Raw genomic sequence first — 7,816 nt, 5'->3', positions numbered from 1 at the left:
GTCATTACATTTTGTTGCATACCACGACCGTGATTTCTGATTGCAACCCGATGACATATATTCTGTCACACCAATTTTTGGGGGGCAAATACTCCAATTGGATCATTATCCTCGAGGAGTTTGATTTGGAGTTCACTACTGCCAAATCTAAGAAGTGTAGAAATTTTGAATAATATGACACTTATTCACAGAGATTATCCTGATTATACACTATTGCGGAATGTATGCATAATACATAACCTCCTCTACGTCGATCATCAATTTTGCGGAATTAAAAACAATGAAACATCAATCGCATGTGCACATTAACACAATATGTAACCTGGGGAAAGCATACAGCTGAAAACCCCACACTATCTGTATATTATAATGATTGAGAACATGTAACAATACATAGTACAATACTCCTCAACAAGTACTCAGTACTATCTCCACCTGTTACACACAAAACTAGCTCAGATCTGAATCAGTCACAGGTTCAAATCTCCTTCGCTGCTTGCATGCCTGCACTGCGCAATCCTGCATGAGAATAATGATGAATGGCTGAAGCAAACTCATATTTCCTTGGCTGAACCATGCAATCCTCATTGGCAATACTCAATCCATGCATGTGCAAAATCTCATGCACAACTATAGTCACAACTGATAGCAATCTCAACCTCTAACACCTGTCTTCACTGAATTGTCCATGCACTGAGTTAACTGATGTATTCTTTAGTTGCTTTATGAGTTAATAATTAGTGAATTAATTTAATAATTAATTCACATCACTCATCACTAATGTATTTGTAGTTAAACTAAATACAACTAGTTTAACCAAGTCAAACTGAACACAACTCCATCAACTCCTCAATCAACTCCACCAATCTCAACCACATGAGTTCTAACTGAAGTCCTGCATGCAATAGCTCAACTGACCCACAAGAAAAGCGTATTTCCTTCTGACAGTTGCATGTGCCACATCTGTAGCTCAAACTGAAGTGCTCCAAGAGAATAAGATAATGTTTATAGTCCAAATATTATTATGAGCTAATAATATTCGACTGTTCTATTTTTAGCCTAACAGTCTAAAAATAGAAACCGCCCATATGTCTAAAAATAGAAGTCCATCTATTTTTACCAACATGACCAATCATCCACAAATAGCATCCTACAACTCATAGACCATGATCCACATGTCTAAAAATAGACATAGTCTAAAAATAGACTTTGCGCCAAAAATAGCCTGCAGGCCCACTTAGTGAAGGAGACTCCTTTCCACTAAGCTCCATCATCTTGTTGCATTTTCAACAAGAAGTCACTGGTTTTCACTGAGTTGATTTTCTCCTTACCATCTCCTTCCGCTCCCTCTCGGATAGAGGACCACATCCCAGATGATACGCTCTTCTTGATTAGTACCCTCGATCCCTGGTATGGTGACATCATCGTTTACCTCCAGACGTCTTCATTTCGCTCTGACTTGTCTAAGGATGCTCGGCGACGCATTCGCCATCATTCTCAGCCATATCGTATTATTGGAGACACGTTGTACCATGTCAGAGTTGATTCTATTCTCCACCGTTGTTTAACCCTTGAGGAAGCTAAGAAAGTCTTAAATGACTGTCACTCTGGCACCTGTGGCGGTCATATGTCTAGTTATGCCACTGCTCAGAAGATTCTTCATGCTGGTTATTTTTGGCCATCCATTTTCAAGGATTGCATTCTTGTCGTCTTTTCATGTCATGCGTGTCAAATTTACCAGCGCAAGATGCGTGCGTCGCCTTCTCTTTTGCATCTTGTCATTACCGTTGGCCCTTTTGCAAAGTGGGGCATTGATTTTATGACCTGTAACCCTCGCTCGGCCGGGGGGCATGGGTATATCATCGTTGTCATTGATTACTTTATGAAATGGGCCGAAGTAATGCCTACATTGACTAACGATGGTAAGACAGTTGCTCAATTTCTATTCAATCATGTGATTGCTAGGTTTGGAGTCCCTCAGGCCATTGTCACAGATCATGGCTCTCATTTTCGTAATTACATGATGGTTGAGTTGACAACCCAGTTGGGCTTGCATCATGATAGTTCGACGCCATATTACCCCTAGTCCAATGGCCAAGTCGAAGTAGTGAACAAAGTGTTGGTCACCATGCTTCAACGTACCATTGGAATGCATAGGTCCAATTGGCATTTGATGTTGTTTTCCGCTCTATGGGCCTACCGAACCTCGGTTAAGGATGCTACCAGATTTACACCATTTCAGCTTGTTTATGGTCTGGAAGCTACCCTTCCGATTGAATGTGAAATTCCTTCTCTTAAATTAGCTATTGAATTACTGCCAAATACCACTCCAGTGGAGGAGCATCTTCTTTATTTAGAATGGCTTGATGAGACTCGTCGACTTGCTTCATTGGTCATTGAGGCACAGAAGAAGCAAGTGAAAGCTCACTTCGATCAGATAGTCAACCCACGTTCCTTCATTGAAGGGGATTTAGTCCTGTTGTATGATCAAGCTCATGATAAGCTGGGGGCAGGAAAATTCGAACCCATGTGGCATGGGCCCTATATTGTAAAATGTGTTTTGCAAAAAGGTGCCTATGAGTTGATTGATTATGAAGGCAATCCTTTAGATAAGCCCCGAAACGGGCTTTATCTCAAGAAATATTATGCATGAGTCTTTCGTGCATTTCTATGTACATAAGTGTGTTTTCATTTTTGTACATGTTTGGCTTGGTGTGTAAGCGTTTTCCGCTTATTGTGTCCTTTTGCTTCTTATGCAGATGTCTGTCACACCCTATGTCGGTTTTGGTGATGGTGCCTGTTAGCTTTGTTGGCGTTTGGCCCAAAAATGGATCCAAAACACTTCCAAAGTCTCCAAAGCTTGCTTAAATTCATGTAAAAGGATCCAAGTATGCCCCAAAAGTCTTCAAAATCCTCTTAAGTATCATTCAAAGTCAAAACCGTAGCATGCCAAGAGCCCTTAGAAGGGTAGAAATACACTATCGGGAGGAAAAAACCAAAGAAATACAGTGAAAAACCATTGTCGCAACCTTAAAACCCAAGAATGCACAGCAGCCATTGGATCTGGTTGATCAATGGCCTAGATCTAAGTGGCAAATCGCAAATCGGCGATCGCAGGCAGTGGCAATCGGCGCTAGACACCACCAATCAGCGATCATCGATGATCGGATCAGTGGGTCATAATCGACGGAGGCAAATCAGCAGTATCGGCACAAACCAGGGGGAAGGAGTGATTGCGATCGATGATTAAACGTGGACCGTTGATGGCGCGCGCAAATCGATGGCCCACGTTACATCGCCAGATTGCTTTCAGCAGAAACCATGGGGCAGGGCCTTTGCATATACATACGAGTGACCCGATTTTGCGGACCCAACGGTATTATAAACAATGTTTCATAGGATTTCAGGTCCGCGCCAAAGCCAGTTTTAATGGATTTTTCGTGTATTTCGTTATGAAACAAAATACAAAGGAAACCTTGGGGCATTGTGAGTGTGATGAAGCCCGGACCCAAAAGGGTGCGGAAAGTGAAATACATAAAATTTGAAGTCTGCGGAAGGCCCATTTTCAATGTTTTTTCGTAGTTTTTATGTATTTTCGTTGTTTAACGAAATACAAAGGGAGCAGGCTGAATGCGACTTGCGATAGCCCCAAGGGCGGACCCGATAGATAATTAAACCATATTTGAGGACTTTTGAAGTCTAAAATACACAGAGAAGGTGGGATTTATCATTGATTACAACATTTTCTATGTAAATATAGGAAACAGTCAAAGGAAACCTTTAAAGGGTTATAGAGGCCCGAAGACTCGTTCCACTACATGGCAGAGTCCGGGACGCAAGCTGCTGGAAAACAGAGACCGGAAAGGGAAAGAGAATGGCCATATCATGCTGAAGCTCGAAACAGAAAGATCAAGGAGCACAAACAACGCCCACAACAACAACTAATCATGGAGCATCAGCAGTCCTGCCAGCGAAGCCAAAATATCTTAATGCAGTTACTCTGCTGTCAGAAGAATAATCCTCCAAGCCCATGCTTTCCTAGTCAAGGCATCAAATGGTTAAAGGGACAGAGAGGATAGATTAAGACTTCGAGACTCAATAGGCTCAGAATCATTGTAAAAGGCTATAAATATCTGAAAACTAGATGTAACAAGGGTTCAACTTTTGGAGATTATTCCTCCTCTGTTCCTTCAAGCTTCTCATCTTCATTCTAGCAATATAAGCTTCTTTTTCCATTATATGTTCAATGTCCATTCTCTTTGTTGTTGTATGCTTGCACTTGAACAGTTTTTTCATGTGTTCTTTGTGTCTAAGGCCAGATAACTATCATCTTATCTCTGCTTTGATAAATTAGATTTGTAAGCTTCTTTGCTGCCTACAGCTAGCCATCTATATGTGGTCATATATGCATCTGCCAGTACAGTCAGTATTCTCTTTTGCTGCCTGTAGCTAGCCATTGATTTATGCTTATGTATGCAATCTACTGGTACAGTCGGTATTCTCCATCTATCCATTGAAACTATAAATTATTGAGCATTAGTGGTATAAAGCCTTGTATTGGTGAGAGTGTTCATGCATGTCTTGAGTGAGAATAGAGCTGAAATGGTTATCTAATTTGATCCAAACCATCATCCATTCCAATAGTTCTAAGAATAATATTGAAGATTATATGTTACCAGGCATCTCCGAGCTGCAACATAAGAGAGTTTCTTGGAGTGATAACATTATTGGCGCCATTGTCGGGGAGAGGAAACTGAAGCTCAACTTCCCTGGGAAACGACATAGATCCAACTTTGATGATAAACAAATTCTGGGCACTTTTTGATTGTAATCATATATCTGGCAACTCTACTGGAGGCTGAACCTCTTGGTGACTCCACTTCATTGTTCTGGCTCAGTTTGTGAGGCATACTCGGAGAAATCCTCAGAAGCTACAAGCTGACCCAGTACCTGACCTTGAAAAAATCATCAAAGAAAGAAAGGTATTTTAGAAAGGAGCATCAGGTTCAGGTAAACCTAAACAATCTCCTATATCTTTTTAAGAAAGGCCTGTAATAGAACAAATATATGTTGAGATTATAGCTCTTAATACTAGCAGCGAAAAAAAACTCTTAGAGATTCATAAAGCTCCTTATTCTTTAGGTTTTCCTTTTGTTGTATGCCCAAAGGAAACCTCACCTCCTATCCATCATACTCCTTTAGTACTATCAATCACTCCTCAGCCCTCTATCATTCAGACTGCCAGTACTCTTTTTGCCACCACAGTTATGGCAGGTCCACAAGCACCTACCAAAATGGAAAGAATCATAGCTGCTAGGTATGGACCTTTAATACTGCCCACTCCTTTGAATGCCATGCCTCCCGGAGAGTATCAGAAGTATATGCCTAAGTTCACTAGGACTAAAGGTGTTTCAGCTGAAGAACATCTTGAGTCATTATATAGCTATGCTGATAACCTGGACATTAGTGAAGATGATGTTTGGATGAGAGTCTTTGTCCAAAGCCTAGATGGAGAGGCTAGAAAATGGTTCAAAGAACTGACCCAATATCTATAGTAGATATTGAGGCCTTAAATGATGCATTCCTAAAGCATTGGGGGGATAAGAAGGATCTCCTTTACTACCACACTCAGTTTGGGAACTTACAAGGGGAAAATGGTGAGCCGCTATCTGATTTTAATAAGAGATTTAACCGCATGTACAACAAGATACCAGCTGAAGTGAAACCCACCACTACCTTTGTTAGACTCATCTATGCCAGCGCCTTTGATTCTGACTTCTGTTTACTGTTGAGAGAGAGGCGATGTGCTTCTTTAGCTGATATGCAAGACGCAGCCCTCGAAGTAGAATCAAACATCATCGCTGCAGAAAAGCTCAAAGGAAATGCTGATAGAAGGAGACAGAGGGGTGAGCCTTCATCATCTTCAGATCCAAAGATCGATAAAATGGCTAAGATGATAGAGTCGTTAGCCTCTGAAGTTTCCAAATTAAAGGTTGAGTAGAATTTTTGGAAAGGAAGGGTTCCTAATACCTTTGCTCCTCCAAATCCAAATCCATATAGAAGACCTAATGAGCAGTTGCAGATTTTGCAAAGAAGCAAAGAGGCCAATGAAGACCAAAGGGTGAAGGTCCCTTTTTAGAATGCAGTCATGGAAGAAGAGCAGTTGGAAGAAGATGATGAGATCCATTGTATGGAAGACAAAGGCAGTGCCACTTTTTTAACCAAAGCTGCCTATGAGAAGTCATTATTCAATGGCCAGATCAGCCAAGAATGGGATGGTGAAGCTGTTCTACAAACTGTAGATCAACACCAATATAATCTGAGGTCTATGATGAATAATGTCAAAGAAACTCCTATTCATAAAGCTATTGTCCTTGCAAAACAGCAAGCCAATAAGCAGAAGCAACCAGCAATTGATCCTATCATCCTCAAAGCTCTAGCCATAGAGGTAAGAGGCCTTAACAAGTCCCCTTCTTCTTTCAGTTTTCAATCAGAAATTCAGAAGCCAAGAATACCTATGCCTCTGATTGAACCAATGAAGAATGAGTCCTTCAAGAAATCTATCCTTGAGGCTCTTGAGCCTAATGCCATCCAAGCCTCCATTGACTATGCAAATCTTCAAAATGACCAACCAACTGTTATTCTCAGCCCAATGATTGAAAATTATGAATACATCTCCCCATCTTTCTATGTTTCTCTGTCTATTCATGATGAAATCCTTCACAATTTCCCTCTAAACACTGGAGTCAGCCATAATTCAATGCCCAAGGCTGTCATGGATAAGCTCGGTCTTGACATTACCAAGCCTTATCAGTTAGCCTCGACGCAGCTTAAAAAACTAGTTTTCCAGATCAAAGAGGAAGAAGACCCACAGATTTGGGAGATGTTCTTTAATGGGGGCTTGCTCTAAGGAAGCTGTAGGAACAGGTGAAGTCCTTGTGTCCCCCATAGAGGAATACATTGATTCATCTTTTTATATTAACTTTACAAATGACACAACAGAGTATAAAGCAGACTTTATTATTCAGCAGGTGTGCCAAACCTTCCAAGCAAAACATCTAAGGCTGAAAGCACACAGAGATGAGATCAAATATAGACCATCTCTGCCTGATAATACCAAATGTTGGAAATTTTTTGAAGTAGGTGATCAAATCAATAGGCTTTTGCAAGTCTTTGATGATTTTGTTGATATGCACATTGACCAAGACAAAGAAACCTTTGATAGAAAGGAAAAAAGGGTCAATTTTCAGTTTGGTGACTGTTTTCTCAAAAGGAATGCATCAAAGGAAGGAGGAGATGTTTTTGATGGCCCATTCAATGGGTTGTTCTTCGAACTTTATTTCAGTTAAGGCTTTCAAGCCTTGGTATTGTAAATATGTTGTTTTCGAGTTTTTATTTCATGCTAAATAGATTCCATGCCCAATGCAACACTAGGAGGAAGATTTGATCTTGTTTTTTATAGGAAAGGCATTGTTATATAGTTCTTAAAACCTCACAGGGAGGCTTTCATCCCCAAAAGGAGCCAGTGTTAACTTTGTTGGCGTTTGGCCCAAAAATGGATCCAAAACACTCCCAAAGTCTCCAAAGTTTGCTTAAATTCATGTAAAAGGATCCAAGTATGCCCAAAAAGTCTTCAAAATCCTCTTAAGGATCATCCAAAGTCAAAACCGTAGCATGCCAAGAGCCCTTGGAAGGGCAGAAATACACTATCACAATGAAAAACCATTGCCGCAGCCTTAAAACCCAAGAATGCACAGCAGCTGTTAGATTTGGTCGATCAATGGCCCAGATCTAAGCGAAAAATCACAAATAGGCA

This window comes from Pinus tabuliformis, chromosome 2_2, assembly GCF_031772625.1.
Source record: "Pinus tabuliformis cultivar Carrire ecotype Pingquan chromosome 2_2, CPIR1, whole genome shotgun sequence".
NCBI classification, from domain to species: domain Eukaryota; kingdom Viridiplantae; phylum Streptophyta; class Pinopsida; order Pinales; family Pinaceae; genus Pinus; species Pinus tabuliformis.
Note: the sequence above shows the minus strand (reverse complement) of the source record.